Below are 17,298 nucleotides of genomic sequence, written 5' to 3'. Positions count from 1 at the left end.
CACAGAGTTGTTCTTGACTAAAAGCAATGTAGGGACAAACATGGAGCAGAGATTGAAGGAATTGCCATCCAGTGACTGTCCCAACTTGGAAACTATCCCATGGGTAGGCACAAAATCTTGACATTATTAATGATAACATATTGTACTTGCAGAGAGGAGCTTAGGATGGCTGCCCTTTGAGAGCCTCTACCAGCAACTGACTGAGACAAAAGCAGAAACTTACAGCTAACCATTGGACTGAGGCCAGGGAGCCCTGTGGAATAGTTATGAGGAAGACTGAAGGAGATGAAGGAGATATCTTCATTGGCTAGTACTATTTAGTAGTTACAGACCTCCTCATATACAGATGACAGACTAAAGCAGAAGCCCTGCCAGCCTCTTTGAGGAGGTACCACAGTTCAGTCAGATTTCTGGACATTCTTTAAGTGACAGTGGTATATGGATGATTGGTGGAAGCTACTGTTACATAGGAAACAGGTGAAAGGCTTCTCCCCTGTGTGAATTCTATCATGAGCCTGCATGTTGGTCTTGTGGCTGAAAGACATTTTGCATGTGCTGCATATTAAAGTCTTTTCTGGTCTCTGTATGACTTCATGAAGTCAGAAGTCAGAGATACAGCTGAATATTTTCTGACAAGTGGGACAGAAAAATGCCCTCTTTTTTTCTGGAGCATTCTGTGGTCTGCGGAATGGTTACAGGCATATTTGAAGATCCTAGGACATTCATCATTCATCATCATTCATCTGGGAGATGTTTACCTCCTGGTTGCACTCAGAAAATCAAAGCAAGGAGCAGATGATTTCTCAACTGGTCTTGGAGCAGTTTCTCAGCACTGGGCACTCCAAAGACAAGTTTGCTTTGACAGAAAATTGGAAATCCAGTGGCAGAAATATGAGGACATTTATGGAGAGTCTGAATGACAAGTACTTAAAGCCTCCTGTCATGGTGAGTACCTAGGATAATGGATAGCTTGGTTGGGAGCAAAGGCAGCATCATTTGGGTTTGGAGAAAATTAGAGGGCTTTGTTTCATCTTGTTTTTGATTATTCATTTATGTTGTTTTTCCAAGTAGGATTGTATTCCCTAAATGAAAATATTTACAATGAAGAAAAGTTATGGCTGCAGATTACCATGAACATAGCAGAAAGGAGCCCATCTATTAGATTTGATGATCATAACTATATCTATTTTATTTGTTAACAGAGAGATTGAAGAATTGACATGTGGGGGAATATTTTAAGGTTTTAGACAAGATAATTTGGGTGTGGGATACGACTTATTCAGAGAAGTGCTTACAATGTAATCATGAGGACTGTGTTAGATCCTGCCATATACAATTTAAAACAAGGTTCACAGGAACCGGGAGGCAAAACCTGGGGATCAAGTTGACTACATGGGTTACTAAATTGGCTACTACATGTCATTATGGTTCTATGTCTGGAAAACAGAGGTGTCAGAAATGTAGAGTAAGGATCTGATGTTGAAATATGTTTGGCACATATCTACACAACAGTGTCATATCCATAAGAATTTCCTTGATGTATAATGGTGCATCATTCCAAATTTTCAAATTTCAATAGTCTTAATAGAGATAAAATTATGTTGTATCTTTTTTCAAAGCCTAGATTTGCAAAATTCTCAATCATTAACAGAAATGTGGAAGGAGCTGAAAAATTTCAAACACACTATATATACAATCCTACACATCAAGTCAGTAAGAGTTCCTATTATTTCAGATTATTTCAGAGTTCCTATTTTGTTTGGGTTTTTGTTTCCTTGTTTGATTAATTGGTTGGTTTGTCACTTTTATTTGTCATTTGCAACTTGGTTTCCTTACGTAGTCCTGGTTGGCCTTGGAATTACCCTCCCTCTGCTTCTCAAGTGCTATGTAAAATGTTTTGACCACCATACCATTCCAGTTAAGTATTATACTACATATACACTTAGAGTTTTATTTTAAGTTTAGAATTTCATGATTGGGACTACATACCAAGTACACTGCTCCCACAATATCCAGTCATGTTCCTGAGAGCAGAGAACTTGTGCTTCTTTGAGACAATGCACTTAAAGGACAATCAGGTTAAGTTAGGCCAATCTAGAAACATGGACTGGAAAAAGCAACTCAATATGGGAAGAATTTTCCCATGATTAGACTAAAGAGTCATATTGAATGTAATTAGAAAAATAAAATCATCCTGAGTGAGGAAAAACAAACCATGAAAGACAGACATAGTATATACTCATTTATAAATGGAAACATCCAGTTATAAGCTGCAAAGTAAAAGATAAACATGCTGTAATCCATAAATCCAGAGAGGCTAAGTGACAAAGAGGACTGAAGACAGGATGCAAGGATCTCCCTGGAAAGGAAATAGACAATATTTTCTTTTCACCCTGATATCAACTTCCCACAAGAACAGCAAGGTATGGGACCATAACATATATATATGTAGAGGACCCAAATCAGATCTCTACAGACTCCCTGATTTCTGTGAGCCCCCATAAATCCTAATCAGTTGATTCTCTAGCCCATGTTCCCATGGTGTCCCTGACCCCTCCAGTTCCTATGATTCTTCTCTATATATGTGACCTTCAGAGCTCTGCTTATGTTTGGATGTAGGACTCTGTGTCTGCTTTGATCAGTTGCTAGGTGAAATATCTCTGGTCTTGATGATAATTATGATAAGCTCCAGACCCAGAACACTTTGTAAGCAGAACAAACTGCAAGTCAAAGCTTTTATAGCTAAGTTTGCAACCCAATCACTCCACTTATGGCCTTGCCTGCTTAGAGAAGATGGCCAGTTCTGGTCCCTATCCTCTCTTACTGGTAATCTGCTAGTCATACATTCCATGCTGCTTTCATAGATTCCATGAAGTTTCTATTGCACTAGGTTTCCACCTCATTCCCAATATTCTCCTCCACCACTTCACCCTTTTATCCCAGTATATTCTCCCTCCCCTCAATATTATCACTTCTGTTCCAAACCCATTTCACCCCCAGTCCACTTGGAAAAGCTATTTTATTTCCCCTTAACAGGGATACTCTTAAATTTCCTCCTACAGCCCTACTTTGTACTTAGCTTCTCTGGGTCTATGGATAACAGTGTAACCATCTTTTGCTTTACACCTAATGTATACTTAGAAATGAATACATTTCATATTTCTTTTTCTGAGTTTGGATTACTTCACTCAGGTAGCTCTTTTTTAAATGACATCTGTTGATTTCAAATTTCCTGACATCATTAATTTTAAGAGCTGAGTAATACACCATTGTATACCTGAACCACATTTACTTTACCCATTCTCCAGTTGAGGGGCATTTAGGCTATTTCCAGTTTCTGCCTCTTATGAATTAAGATGAATTAAGATGTAATTAGACACCAATAAATAGATAACCCAATTAAAAATTGCCGTAGCTGGGCAAATGCCTGTGTGTCATGATGGGTATATACCCAGATTTGGTATAGTTGAGCCTTGAGGTAGACTGATTCTCAATTTTCTGCAAAACAGTCATATTGACACAAAAGTAACTGTGGAAGACTACACTACCACCAATATTTGAGGAATGTTCCTCTTGCTGGACATCCTTGCCAGCATTAGCTGTCACTTGTGTTTTTGATAATAACCATTCTGACAGGAGTAAGATGAAATTGCAACGTCATTTTTAATTGCATTTCCCTGTTGGCTATGGCTGAGGATCCATGAATGTTGAATTTTTCTTTAAATGTTTTTCTCCAGATTCCTATGTTGAGAGTTCTCTTTGTAGATCTGTACACAAATTTTAATTGGGTTATCTATTTATTGTTGTCTAATTACATGAGTTCTTTATATATTTTAGATATTAGCCCTAAGTCAAATGTAAGGTTGGTGAAATCCTTTTCCCATTAGGTGGGCTGCCATTCTGTCCTATTAAATGTTTCTTTTCCTTTAAAGACCATTTTAATTCCATGAGGTACAGTTTGATCAACTGATGATAGTAGTGCCTATCTTACATTGTGTTCTGTTCAAGTTTTCTCCTCTGCCAAAGTATTCAAGATTGTTCCCCATATTTTCTTCTATCAGACTCAGTGTATCTGGATTATGTTGAGGCCTTTGATCTTCATGGACATAAGGTTTAACCAAGGTTGTAAACATAGGTCTATTGGCATTCTTCTACATATTGACATCTAGTTAGACCAGCACTATTTTTTTAAAGATTTTGTTTCCAGTGTATATTTTTCAGTCTTCCTCAAAATTGAATTATTCATAGGTTTGTGTATTTGTCTGGTATTTCAATTATCTTTATCAATGTATCTGTTTTTATGACAATTCCATGTAGTTTTTTATTACTACTTTTCTGTAGTTCAGCTTGTTATTCTTTTCCTTTCTTTCCTTTTATTTGTAATTTTGCAAGATAGAGTATATCTGTGTATTCTGAATGTCCAGGAAGTCATTTTGTAGACTAGGTTGGCTTTGAAATCACAGAGATCTACCTGATTCTGTCCCCAAAGTACTGGGATTAAAAACATGTTCCATTATCACACCAGCTTGCCATTCTTTTTTTTTCCCATGTTGCCTCATTATTTTTTATTGGATATTTTCTTTATTTACATTTCAAATTTTATCCCCTTTCCTGCCCCCTCCCCCAGAAACCCTCTATCTCATCCTCCCTTCCCCTGCTTCTATGTGGGTGTTCCTCCACACACCAACCCACTTCCACCTCCCTGTCCTCAGTTCCCCTTCACTGGAGCATCTATCAAGCCTTCATAGGACCAAGGACCTCTCCCCCTATTGATGCATGACAAGGCCATCCTCTGCAATGTATGCAGCTGGAGCCATGTGTACTTCTTTGTTAATGGCTTAGTCAGTCCCTGGAAGCTCTTGGGGAACTTGTTGGTTGGTATTGTTGATCTTCCTGTGGGGTTACAATACCCCTCAACTCCTTTGGTCCTTTCTCTAACTCCTCCATTGGGGACCCCATGCTCAGTCCAATGGCCGCAAGCATCTGTCTTTGAATTTGTAAGGTTCTGACAGGGCGACTCAGGAGACAGCTATATCAGGCTCCTTTCAGCATGCACTTTTTGGCATCCACAATAGTGCCTGGGTTTAGTAACTGTATATGGGATAAATCCCCAGGTGGGACAGTGTCTGGATGGGTTTTCCTTCAGTCTCTGCTCTAGACTGTATCTCCATATTTGCTCTTGTGGGTATATTGTGTTCTCCTTCTAAGAAGGACCAAGACACCTACACTTTGGTCTCCCTTCTTCCAGCTTGCCATTCTTAAGAAGCATTAACATTTTATTTTCTAGCTATCTGTGACACCACTAAGCCATGTGCACCAGCTTCAACTCTGTTTATTGAATCTGTATCCTCACTTTTAAGATTAATTTGTTCAGATATCTCATTTTCAGTTTTACTTTCATTTGTCTATTTCATTAAAAAGGACAATTATCTTTATTTTTATTTGTATGAAGCTTAACACTGTTTTAAATCATCTCAGATTTGCCTGTTGTCTAATACAGTATCTGAGAGTTTTCTCTACATTTACATATACATATCTCTACATGTACATATTTGTAGTTTTTCTGATGAAAATACAATTTATATGTGAACATTCTTCAAACTAAAAGGCTTGCTAAATGCTACAATTAATACTGCATCAGATTTTTTTCTTTTCATTTTTGGAATGATTTTCTTTCTTTTTTTATTAAATTATTTTATTTATTTACTTTCCAAAAGTTGCCCCATTTCCTGGTCCCCTCTCCTTGAGATCTTCATCCTCTCCACACTCCCCTATCTCCCTGCCTCTGAGTTGGTGCACTCCCACCTGTCCACCCATCCCCACCTCATCCACATCAGCTTCCCTCTTCCCTGGGATGTCAAGTTTCCACCAGATTAAATGCATCCTCTCTCACTGAGACTATACAAGGCAATCCTCTGCTACATGTTTCCAGGGTCATGAACCAGCCCATGTTTGCTCCTTGGTTTCAGGCTTAGTCTTTCAGAGCTATGAGGGTCTGAGCTGGGTAACACTGTTGTTCTTTCTATAGGGTTTCAAACTCACTCAGCTCTTTCAGTCCTTTGTCTAACTCATCTATATTGGTCCCGACCTCAACCCATTTTTGGCTGAAAGTATATGCATTTGTCTCAGTCAGTTATTGGGTGAGCTTCTCAGAGGACAGCCATGCCAGTCTCCTATCTGTACACAAAATATGGCCACAGTTATAGTATCAGGATTTGGTGTACACACATGGGATGGAAGCCAAATTGATCGAAAGTGCTTTGTATCTTTTGCCACCAAAGATGCCATTGCGATTTTGGGGGAAATGTGATAATAAGAAATGTGATAATATTGCTACATGGATATAAATAATCTGGGTGGCTTTATACACGTTTGTGTACACAGCAGAAATTGGATGTTGTAAATTATGAAAAATAAAAGACATGAAGCTGCAATGGCATCTGAATATTGGGATGAATCTAGAGGACTTAAGAGGATAAGTAAGGGTGTGAAAATGATCAATGTGCACTTATGCATATATAACACTCTCAAATAATTAGTAAAAATGCTTTATTTCAAAAACCCCAGAATAAACATAAGCCTGACTTCAATCTACACAGGCAAATATTCCAAGTGAGCAGTACACTTCTGTGATGAAAAAAGAGTTCAGAGGAAATACTCTTAAACACCCATCCATATAAATTACTTTATACATACAATGGAAATTGTAATTTAAAAAAAAAAACATTCACAATTGAAGAGTAACATGAATCTGTCCTTTAGGAAATATGGACTGAAGAAAGAGACACAAAGGTCATTCACTGTAACTCCTTTCTTCAGGTTTATTAATTCTGTTTCTATTTAGAGTCTAAACATATATCTGAGGATGTCTAGATATTGGAAATAGTTCTCAACTTGTTCTGTATTCATGAACTTCACATTGGCTCTTTGTGCTTTCTGCATCCCTCCTTGTAACACTGTGGGATCACAGAGCTCTTTACTTCCTAAGTATTCCTAATTGCTTCATTGCATTTGTTCCTGTGATATGCACACCTTTGCACTGACATATAATTGTTAGAAAGTCATTTAAAATTTTTTTCTCAGCCCTCTATGTTGATGGTGTTGTGGATCTAGAGTTGAGTTGAAAATCACTTCTGTAGTAGAAAGGAGACCTGTGAATAAATACCTACACATCAAGGGCCAGAATCTCATGTCAACACAGAACAGACTTAGCCTTTAAACTCAGCACTTTTTCTTGTGGCAATGCACAATATGCAGGTGAGAAGTGCTTTTATGTCAAGTGGTGGATAATTATAAACTTGAAACTCACCTAGATACAGAGATATTGACCATGATGCTATGACTGGAATTGAGACTTGAAATGATTTTAAGAGGAATTGGAAGATATTTATTGCAGAAAAATTTGTGTCAACTCTTCATGTGAAAATAGGATTTACCTCTACAAGATCCCAAAGACTCTCCTTGATATCTTTCTCCTTTAACTGGGATTCTGCTCTTCATTTCTTCTTTCTGCTGCCTAGGTATTTCTTCATCCTAATCTCCCTGCATTTTCATTCTACTTTTGATAAAAATTTGTTAAATTTCTAGCACTTATCAAGGAGAAACCTGCAAATAATAGCTACTAGGGCAGGTAAAAGCAGTTCTCTTCACTAAAGTGATACCAGGAATATCAACCACATTGAGGTCAGGCCTCATACTCAGGAATCATTGGGCAACAGTTTTCAGACTAATTTTAGTGATATTTTCCCCTTTTTGTCTTTGGTGTTGCCTTTTCTCAAGAAGGAGAATGAATATAAAGTTTAGTGTGTATGGGTTAAGGGGGTATTTGAGAGGAGTTGATCAATGTGATAGAATCTACTTTAATATACTTTATCAATTGTCAAAGAATAAACATTTTAAATGTTTGAACAATAATATGAAGAAATATAGATATTACACCTCAAATTCTAAAATTTCTTCAATAATCCAAAATATTATTATCCAAAAAAGATTTTTTTTTTGCTTCACCAAAGCCTTTTACGATGTTGAATTGAAAATGTATGTGTGACAGATGGAGAAAAACTAACACGTGTGTGTGTCTTATTTCTCTTGGACAGCTGTGTGTGATTTGATGTGGAAAGCAAGTTCATATTGAAGACTGATTTTGGTTAGTTGAGAAAAAATTTTGGCAATTAAGTATTATGCTGCTTATGCAAATGAATACCAGGGAAAGTAGCTATTATCGTTCTATATTACACAGTTAACTACCACCATAGGCATTTATCCATCATAGTCTAGGGATTAAGGGTGAACATTGACTAATGTGAATCTGTTATGCTGTGAATCTGAGGACCAGAGTATGAAATGAAACCAGGATGTTATAAGGAACAAAAAAAATATTGGAGTTGAGTTTAGACTATAAATTAATATCCCTCTCATATGAGTCAGAAAGAAGAATGTCCCTTTAAAAGATGTGTCTATTAGTTGATTCCAAAGATTCCACTCAGCCAAGAGTGGACAGAGGCACAAAATACATTGGTCCCTCCTGTTTGTGGAATAATGGGAAACACTATTCTCCTAGGCATGTATCTAAAGATGCTCCACAATATTACAAGGACACATGTTTCACTATGATCCTAGAAACCTTATTTATCTGAGCCAGAAGATAGAAGTAACCCAGATGTTCCTCAACTAAAGAATGGACAAAGAAAATGTGGTTGATTTACACATCATGATACTATTCAGCTATTAAAACAAGGATATCATTATTTTTGCTGGAAAAATGGATGAAACTAAAAAATATTATTCTAAGTAAAGCAACCCAGACTCCAAAAGACATGGATTATATGTACTCACTGTAAAGTGAACATTAGCCAAAATGTATGGAATACCTGTGACACACCCCAGAGAACCTAAGATGTTAAACAAGAAGGAAGGCACAAGTGAAAATCCTTCCATCCCACTTAGAAATGGAACAAAATAATCATGGGAGGCAGAAGGAGGGAGAGACCTGGGTGATAGAGGGAGAGGACAGGGAAAATGATGTGTAGGGAGGGAGGAAAAAGGCCCAGATGTCCAATAGAATGAATGGAAATATGCAGCTGCAAGGGTAGGGGTAGGTGTAACCTAGAAAGTTTCAGAGATGTAAGATGAGATAAATTTCCAGGATACAATGTGGGGACCTTTGCCAAAATGTCCAACATTATGGATATGGATGCTGAAGAACACACTTCCAGTAGATAGATAAGACCCCCAGTGAAAGAATGGGGGACACCAAACCATCTTCAAATTTTTTGACCCAAAGTTGTTCCTGCCAAAATGAAATGCAGGAATAAAAGTGGAGCAGAGACTGAACAAATGGCCAACCAGTGACTAGGCCAACTTGGAATCCATCTTATGAGCAAGCAGCAGTCCCTAACACCATTACTGAAGTTATGTTGTGCTTGCAGACAGGAGCCTATCATGGCTGATCTCTGAGAGGCTCAACCTGCAGCTAACTGAGACAGATGCAGATACTCACAGCCAAGCATTGGACTGAGGTCTGGGACCCCTAAAGAAAGAGTTAAGGGAAGGACTGAAGGAACTGAAGGGGGTGGCAACTCCATAGAAATACCAACAGTGTCAAAAATTCTGGACCCCTGAGAACTCCTAGAGACTAAGCCACCAACCAAAGAACCTATGCGCATTAGGCCAAGGCCCTTGGAACATATATAGCAGAGGACTACCTTGTCTGTCCTCAGTGGGAGAGGATGTGTCTAATCCTGTAGAGACTTGATACTCCAGGGAGGGAGCTTTTCAGAGGCTAAGGGCAGGGCATAGGAGGGGAAGAACTCTGAGATGGGGTATTAGAGAGGCAACACTTGGGATGTAAATAAATAAAATATTCAATACTACTACTACTACTAACAATAATAGTGAATTAATAATGGCATGTGGATAGTCAGATATCTACTTGATGATACAACTACAACTATAAACCTAGAAATATGTACCTGTATCATTTATAGTCCTGGCAGTCAGCAAAAGCATGCCTAATCTAGGCTATATGAAAGCCTCTTAGAAAAGAGGAGCAATTATTCTTTTCTTTATAAACAGTTTGCAGTGTTTTGAGATTTGTTTGTTTGTTCATGTGTTTTGCATCATATAAATATTTTACTTGCATGGACGTATGTTTTCCTTTGTTTTTATTTTGATATTTTCTTTATATACATTTCAAATTTCAAATGCTATTCCGAAAGTTCCCTATACCCAACCCCCGCCCTGCTCCCCTACACACCCATTATTGCTTCTTGGCCCTGGCATTACCCTGTACTGGGGCACATAAAGTTTGCAATACCAAGGGGTCTCTCTTCCCAGTGATGGCCGACTAGGCCATCTTCTGCTACATATGCAGCTAGAGACATGAGCTCTGGGGGGTACTGGTTAGTTCATATTGTTGTTCCACCTATAGGGTTGCAGACACCTTCAGCTCCTTGGATGTTTTCTCTAGCTTCTCCATTGGGGGCCCTGTGTTCCATCTTATAGATGACTATGAGCATCCACTTCTGTATTTGCCAGACACTGACATAAACTCATATGAGACAGCTATATCAGGATCCCTTCAGCAAAATCTTGCTGGCATATGCAGTAGTGTCTGGGTTTGGTTGTTGATTATGGGATGGATCTCCGGGTGAGGTAGTCTCTGGTTAGTTTATCCTCAAAGAATGAAGATGTATGTTGTTCTTAGTGGGTGGATTGTTTGGATTTACGAAACCATGCTTGACAACAATGTCTTGACTATCCATGTAACCCCCATAACATGCTAGGGCATGGCTTAGCATTGAACCTTTCTTTCATTTTTTTCTTCTTCTAGGAGCACACTGAGTGCTCATGGACTCATGGGAAAAGTTTCTTTGCAACACATTGTAATTGATTTCTTGAACTTATTTGTTCAATTTGTTCATATTTTACTCCAAGATAATATTAAGGGAAAGTGACTTAAAAGTAATTTTCAATCCTTTAGGTAGATGGTATTACAGACATACAGTGGTTCTGAAAATAACAATTGCTCTGTTTGGAAAGACTGAAGGAAATCCTAAATTTACTTGTGAGGGAAGTGAAAACAGATAGGTCAGCTGCAGCAATTCCTGGAACACTACTGAAGTGAACAGTCCTGTTAATATTCTTGGTAATCGGGTGGACTCCCTTCTCATCACCCAGAAAGAAAACTAGCATGAGCTAGTGGAGGTGTTTTTTTTTGTTGTTTTGTTTTGTTTTGTTTTTTGGTTTTTTTTGTTTTTGTTTTGTTTTGTTTTGTTGAGTTCCTCAGGATATCAGAAGAGCTACTCAAGGCACCAGATCTAGGAACTGAGCCTTGGGGCAACTTTTTCTGAAGATGTCCCTATGGATGTACTGGAGAAAAGTCTTTGTGACACTAGGGCCAGAGAAGTGACCTCTCCTTCCTGTGTGTTCTCTGCAGCACTGTGGTTATAAGTGTATTTGAAGGGTCTGGGACATTCCTCATATTTATGTGGTTTGGGGACTCAGTGGAATCTCTTTTGGTGACCCTCACATGTAGAGATTGCCTCATAATTCTTGCAAACAAGGACAGGCTCAGAGGAAGGCTGCCTACCTGGAAAACTACCCTAAAGCCCTCCTTTGTGCTTATCTTTACTAGGACTGTGAATGATAGCATGATTGCCTTTTGCTTTTCAATTAATGTCCACTTACAAAGGAGAATACACCAGATTTGGGGGGGGGTCTGGATTACCCCACTCAGGATGGTCTTTTCTAATTTCATCCATTGAGTTCAAATTTCATGATACTATTACTTTTAATAGCTGATTAATACGCCATCATATAAATGGATCACATTTTCTTTATCAACTCTCTAGTTGAGGGGCATCTAGGCTGTTTCCAGTTTCTGAACATTATGAATTAAGCTGCTACGAACCTAACTGTGCAAGTGCCATTATAGTGTGGTGGGCCATTCTTTGGTTATATACCTATGAGTGGTATATCTGGACCTTGTGGTAGTTTGATTTTCAATTTTCTTAGCAATTGGCAAACTAATTCCGAAAGTGGCTGTAGAATATTGCACTTCTGCCAACACTGGAAGAATGCTCCCCTTGCTTCACATCCTTTCCATCATGAGCTGTCATTTGTGTTTTGATCTCAGCCACTCGGTCAGGTGTAAGATAAAATGTCATTTTTATTTGCAGTTCCATGATTACTATCATCAAGGATGTTGAGCAGTTGAGCATTTTGTAAGTGCTTCCCATTCATTTGACATTCTCTTGAGAATGCTCTCTTTTTTTTTTTTTTTTTTTTTGAGACAGAGTTTCTCTGTATAGCCCTGGCTGTCCTGGAACTCACTTTGTAGACCAGGCTGGCCTCGAACTCAGAAATCTGCCTGTCTCTGCCTCCTGAGTGCTGGGATTAAAAGTTTGTGCCACCATGCCCGGCTCTGTACTCCATTCTTAATTAGGTTGCTAGGTTTGTGGGTGTTTAAAATCTTGAGTTCTTATATTTTAGATATTAACTCCCTGTCAGATGTAAAGTTGGTGAAAATCTTTTGCTATTCTGTGGGCTATCATTTTGTCCTATTGATGAGGTCTTTTGCCTTAAAGGACCATTTTGGTTTCTTGGTATTCAATATATTGATTGATGACATAGCTTCCTGTACTATTGGTGTTCTGTTCAAGAAGTCTCTTCTACCAATGTATTCAGGACTATTTGCCACTTTATCTTTTATCAGACTCAGTGTATCTGGTTTATGTTGAGGTCTTTGATCTAATTGGATTTGAGATTTGTCCATGGTAATAAATATAGTTCTATTTAAATTCTTCTGAATATGGACACCTTGCTAAAGTAAAAACATTTGTTCAAGATGCTTTCTGTTTTCTGTTGTTTATGTCTTGTTTATCAACATTCAAGTACCCATTGTATTGTAGAATTAAGTCTGGTTTTTCGATTCTGTTCCCTTGACTAACATCTGTTTTTATGATAATGTCATTCCATTTTTATTACTATAGCTCTGTAGCACACCTTACCAATCTCTTTTTCTCTTTTCTTTTCTTTTTTCCCTTTTTTTTTTTTGTTGTTGTTGTTTTTCAAGATAGAATCTCTGGGTAGCCCTGTATGTCCTGCAATTCACTCTGTAGACCAGGATGTCTTTGAACTCTCAAAGACTGGCCTGCCTCTGCCTCCCTGTACTGGTACTAAAGGCATGTGTCACCACCATCCCAGCTTGCCATTCTCAAGAGGCAATGACATACTGTTTTCTAAATAACTGTGGCATCACTAAGCCATAAGCAGCAGCCTCAAGTGTCTTTACAGGGTCTGTATCCACACTCTTTAGGTTGTTTTATTTATATATTTCACTTTTAGTTTTACTTTCATTTGCCCATTTCAAAAAAAAAGAAAGGACAATTGTCCTTATCTTTTTTTAGAAAGAAGTTAAATATTGTTATAAATCTCTGATTTAATTCTTAGCATATTAACTAATGAACTATCTATGAGATTTCTCTGCACATTACTGAAATTATTACTTGGTGATCAGATCCAAAACATCTGAGGATTTTGTTCTCATTTTATACTTCTTGTCAGTAATTTGTCTTATCTTAGTGAATCTTTCTTTGACAAAATACAATTTGGATATAAACATACACTAAAGAAAGATGGTTGTTAAATACTATATTTTGTCCTGGCTTAGATTTTTTTTTTCACAAGGATGCTTTCTTTCCTTTGCCCCAAAGGTAGTACTATGATTACTGGAAAAATATGAAATACGCTAAGGGATGATATAATGTTTCAACATGTATAAATAATCTGGATAGCCTCATACACCTATGTGTACATAGACAGCAGAAACTGGATGTGTGGTTATAAAAAAGAGAGAGAGAACATGAAGCTACAAGAGGTTGGGAATGTGAGGGTGGATCTAGAAGACGTTAGAAGGTGTGTAAGGGAATGAACATGACCAGGACTGTGAAAAGTAGCCTTGTTTCCAGTTGAGCTAAGACTTGAAACCCCAGTGATGCTGAAGGGACAGTAGGTGTTTTACCTGTTCCTCGGCATGAGGCCACAGCTCTCCATATATTTGTGGCCATCAGTCACATAAGGGCAACACCCTATCCCCTTCAAATGTAGAGGACATGACCACAGGTCACATAGGCTCAAGACAGAGCTCCATTTTAATTAGGTACTTAAAGGCCTGGAGGCTTAGACAGTAAACTTTCCTTCCCAGACACTCCTCCCTGCAAAAGGCCTTTAACCTCAGGCTTGCCCTGAGAAGTGGGGTATGGTTTTAATCATCATCTTTCTGCCATTAAAATAAATGCCTTAAAACCATGGATGACCTCTTTTCATAGGGATCTGCTATGGGAAGCCTGTAGAGCTGCTGTCTAACCTCCTATAAAAGGCCTCTCTATGCTCTCAGCCATGGCCACCACCAAGCCAAGTCCAAGCCAAACACTGTCAAGCCAAGGACTTTCCCTCAACGAACCAGCCAGAGCTCCCCTTTTACTCTCCCCTCTCCCCCCTCCCTCGGGCTAGATGTAGCTCAAAGGCCCCCACTCTGTTCTCAGCTCTTCCAGGGCTTCCAGTGGAGCCTGGGTGTCCACGAGCTTGAGAACCAGACTGCCCTGGCCTCCTTGCAGGCCCAGGGACAACCCCCAACCCAGCCACTTCAGGATGTCCCACATATCAGACTATGCTTCCCAACCCCTGAATTGGTGTCCCTGGGGCTGCTTTATTGCCCTACACCACCCTAGTGACAGTGTGGGGTAACTACAGTGGAATCCCCCCCCCCCGCATCCTGCCTCCCTGAGTAGTGGAGCCCTGTGGTGGAGTGGATGCGGGACTCCATGAACCCTACAATGACCAATGTTCATTTATTAATTGGCTAATTAATAAACAATACATAATTTCAAACTACACTAAGAATCACAAGGCTTTCTCTTCAGTCTGCATAGGCAAACATGCATGTGTGTACTACAATATGTTGAAAGAATAAGTCCAGAGCAAACTGATCTTGAATAAGAGTCACACATTAACTTTCCGTATTAATGACTTTATGCATATATTGGAGTAAACTGTAATTCAAAAGGAATGAATGACAATTGCTCAGTAAAATGAACCTACCTTTAAAAATATCACATTAATAAAGGAAGACAAAACAAATTACTGTAACTCCTTGATTCAGGCCTATTAATTCTGTTGTTCTTCAAAGTTTAAACATATATCAGAGTATTTCTGGGAATTGAAAAAGGCTCTAAGACTGTACCACATTTATCAAGATCATGAATCAACTTCATATTCTTAGCACTGGCTTTGAATCCCTTGTGACACTGTGGGCTCACACAGATGTTTTCTTCCTTATTATTCTTAACTGCTTCATTGCATTTGATCTTGTGATGTGGACACATTTGCACTGTTGCTTAATTTATTGAAAGTCATTTAAAAGTTTTCTCAGTCTTTATGTAGATGGTGTTGTGGATCTAGATTTGAGCTGGCAAACATGCCAGTCAGCAAGCAACATGAAAGAAAAAGTGAGTGAGGAACCCTGCAGATGGAGTATTACAGCAGAGTGGTCTTGGGATTCACATTTATCTCCCATTAATTCTGATTCTGTGTAGTCACATGTGGCTTCTTCCATTGTTGTAAATACTTCCTGTTTTACACAGAGGTTTAGATCCCAAATTTTGCATGAACATGGTCAAAGTATTAACTATGGAATGAGATAAGGGCAAGAAGCAACCAGAAATAGTCTGAGCATAATATAAAAAATGTCTAAGGATGAACCAGATTAACTTTTTCTACACAGAGAGGAAAGTATATTTCCTTCTTATAAAACATTAATGATTGATAGACCAGATGAGGAATTAAAATGAGTGGCCAGAAACCAGGAATTTTGGGTTCTCCTTTTTCATTCCATTTCTATTTTTTTGCTACTAGCATGTTTCAGCAAATATTGTCTCGTAGCCTAGACTATACTCATAAACTTATTAGGCAATGGAGAAAATTGTTTGAGACAGACTCTCTCTTATTCAGCAATTTCTACCTGGGGTGAAGTATCCCTGAAGCTCATAGAGATCCTCTTGTCTTCATTCTCCACATCTCTTAGGAAGCAGATATAATAGAAATGCACTACTGTAATAGACTTCCCAAAAAATTATTTAATGTGTTTATGACTAAGTGTATTATGTATGTATCTCATGTGTGAAAGAGGCTTTATATGTCATAAGAGGCATGGTTTCCCTGAATCTGGAATTCCAAGACTTGTAATTCTGTGTAATTATTGTGAACTAACCTGGATCATCTGAACAAGTAATAGAGATTCTTAAATACTGAGCCATCTCTCTAACTCTTAGATGTGAGTTTTGCTGAGCTGTTTAGATGAAAACTCAGGTCATCATAATTCTAAATCCAGTGCTTCTATCCCACAAGTGCTTAAAATTCAACAATGTAACTCATGTGAGAGGACTGAATGTTCCAACTAGAAGAAGCGAAAACCAGACAGTGTTCCACACATTCTTCCCATTACGTACTTTACTATGTAGGAACTAGTTTTGTCTTTTCACTATGTGGAACCCTCAGATGGAATTTAGATCCTCATATTAGTGGGCAAGGGCTATTATGTGAGGAGGTATTTCATCAGATGTTTTCAGTGTACCCCAGCACTAGCAAGTAACCTACAGGTGATAATGGCTGATTATTGATGTTGTACAATACAATAGTATCCACACATAGATACCAAAATAGTAAATACTTTCCAATTATTGATTCCACAATGACAGTAAGACAGGAAGGAGCTTGACTTGGGAAATCAGGTAAAGCCAGTAGAGAAAAGGAATTCTGTGCAGATGGAGGTACTGGATTGAGGCTGGTCAATGGATTCACTTGCAGTTCACTTCTAGTAGTATACTAAACAGGCAAGGAGTTTTACATGTTAAAAGGCTTAAATAATGGTAAGGAGATAATGATATCTACTTGATGACACTTGCACAACCATAAATCTACTAATTATGTACCTACGCAGTATGCAGTCCTTGGAACTGAGGAACTATACTAGAGTATCACCATGTGTTTAGCTGTTTTGCACAAGGCTATAAGGAACAATTAGTGTTTTCTCATGGAGCTAGTTTGCAGTTATTTGTGGTTTATTTTGCAGGCTATGCATATTTTGCCTGAATGTATGTATGTATGTATGTATGTTGTTAATGTGTTGGTTGTGTGGATTGGTTTATGTAACCACTTTTGGCAACAAAAGTCTTGAATTCCAATGTCATCTCCAATACTGACTAGGGCATTGCTTAGTATTGAAACGTTGTGCCATCT

Source organism: Mus caroli, unplaced genomic scaffold (genome assembly GCF_978045245.1).
Source record: "Mus caroli unplaced genomic scaffold, Mus_caroli_1 scaffold_8, whole genome shotgun sequence".
Taxonomy (NCBI): Eukaryota; Metazoa; Chordata; class Mammalia; order Rodentia; family Muridae; genus Mus; species Mus caroli.
This window is presented reverse-complemented; position numbering follows the sequence as displayed.